The sequence below is a fragment of the Gymnoscopelus braueri genome, assembly GCF_963280865.1.
Source record: "Gymnoscopelus braueri genome assembly, chromosome: 16".
In the NCBI taxonomy this organism is placed as follows: domain Eukaryota; kingdom Metazoa; phylum Chordata; class Actinopteri; order Myctophiformes; family Myctophidae; genus Gymnoscopelus; species Gymnoscopelus braueri.
Window position 1 is genome coordinate 43942991 of NC_137616.1, and position 2538 is coordinate 43945528.

The window sequence follows — 2538 nt, forward strand, 5'->3', positions numbered from 1 at the left end:
GCGAAAATGTGAATTTGTAACGGCGTTCTATTGCGGGGCTGCTACGTTCAAAGTCACTATAAACTGTGAAGCTTGAGTTCACGGTCATTGTGGAGGCAAAAAAAAAAAGAAACTGACATTTGTGTGTTTTGCATGAAGTGTCAAAACTGTTGCTTATTTAATCTCAAGCTGACTAACTTAGCTACTTAAAAGCAGGAATCGTTTGGTCGGTCAAACGCTCCACTAGTTCTCTTCAAAAAGCGTTATCGGTGTGAAGTCGGTGGTTCTTTTTTTATCTATAAATAACACAGTCTGAAACGTCTGCCAAATAAAGGGGTGGGGGGGTGGGGGCGGGGCAGGGGCGGGGCAGGGGCGGGGCAGGGGCGGGGTGGGGGGGTTAACGACTACTGTGTAAAAAGCTGAAATGTAACTTTTTTGAAAAACTTCTAGACGTTTTATTTTTATTTTTAATCCCGTGGCCGTGTTTACTGTTTTTTCTAGTCGACTACTAATGTACAGTATGATGTCGTTGTACAAGTGGGACTGCGATTTAACTTTTCTTCTAAAACAGTGGTTCTCAACCTGTGGGTCGGGATTTTTTTGGGGGGGGGCTCCCAGATGACAGTAAAATGACAATTTCAGGACTTTTAAGACCTTTTTAATACCTAAATACAAGAAAATGAAATGAATAAGACCATTAATGCATCAAAAGTGATCAACAAACTGTACTATAAAAACGGGTCAAACATTGGCCAATTGTCAAATAATATAAGAAAGAAAAAGAATTGGAAAATAGCTGATCTGCAAATTTTGGGGGGTCCCCAGTTCAAGTATGATTATTGTGGGGGGTCGTGGCCTGAATGGGTTGAGAGCCATTGTTCTAAACTAGGATGTATCCAGAGGAGAGGAAAGAAGTGAAGTGACTCCAGTCACACTACAGTCGCTGTAATACTTTACTTTAACCATTTGAACCCTGCATTACTTTGTTGTACGTCAAATAGCGAAAATATCCGATCTACAAGCTCCCAAACGCGTTGTGTTGCACCTTGCAACACATTGTGAGCTTGTGGATCGGCTGTTTTTGCCTATTCGTTTGCCTGTTTTCATTAATGTTCACCTGTCATGAAATGCCCAGAATAGGGATGCTATAGGGTTCATGTGGTTAATTATATCGTTCATTGATCAAGGATGTGAATTCACTTTCACTTCAGAGCATAAATGTTGTTGTTTTTTGTGGTTCATTTATTTATTTATTTATGTTTAATAATAATTAGACTTATATTGCACTAATGAACACTATGCTGGTTACTTTGTTATTTAGGTTCCCTCCCCCCAGCAAATGTTTAAAATAAATATAAAAACAGCATTGAAGATGGAAGCAATTATGCTCTCAGTCGATAATGACTGATATAGATTAAAAGGGAAATTAGAAAATGTATTAATTCCAATGAACATAGATGTTTTTTGGCTTTATTGACCTGAAAGTGAATTCCATTCTAACCCTGTCTTCTGTGATGGATTGATCTTGCCTAGTTCCTTGAGAACCAACGTAACTTAACCTGATGGACCCGTTCCTCCGTCAGACACGACCAACCGACTACTGAGGCGACTTCTCAAGGCATCAGAAAGGATTTCAAATGATATGTGACTGTGTGTGTGTGTGTGTGTGTGTGTGTGTGTGTGTGTGTGTGTGTGTGTGTGTGTGTGTGTGTGTGTGTGTGTGTGTGTGTGTGTGTGTGTGTGTGTGTGTGTGTGTGTCATTGTACTGTGGCTGGTACATTCAACTTTTCTGTGTATGTGGTGAACTGACCAGCGTTGAACCCAGAACCTCTCTGAGACTGAGGCATTCTGAAGACCAGTTCTTCAATAGACCCAAAACCTTTCACATACAAAAATAGTAATACATTATGAATTAACCGCTTAAGCCCTATTCAATAGTGAAAATAGCATCTTCAAGCTCGCTGTGAGCTTGAAGATGTGCTATTTTACCTATTTCTTGAAAGTGTTTCTTATTTTTATTCATGGATTTTTTTTAAGGGTTCTGAAATTCTTTTGAAAGATTTCTTCTTATTATTTTTGTTTTATTCTTCTGAATAAAAATAATAAAATAAAAAAGCTATGCCTGTAAAAATAGGTAATCAATGGGCATGTGTCCACAATATGTGGTAATATTCCCATGTTGTTTACCAAATGATGGCCTTCTTATTTGGGCAATGCCAAAGATGTTCAAAGAAAATGTTCAAAGATCTATGAAAACGTCCCCCCTCCCCCCATCCCCCCAAAATAGTTAAAATGACAAATGTACAAGGTCTCAGCATGAGAGCTTGTAGATCTGTTTTTTTTTCAAGTGTGACTTGTCATTAAAGCAATATTACATTTCACCTATTAATGAAAGGCCTTTTTCTCCCTCCCAAAAATAGCAAATCTACAAGCTCATAACACGTCACCATGTGATTCACTGTGAGCTTGTAGATCAGATGTTTCCTTAAAAGGCATTTTATTATAGATACGTTTTTATTTTATTTTATTAATAATATAAAACTTTTTTCCAAATAGGTC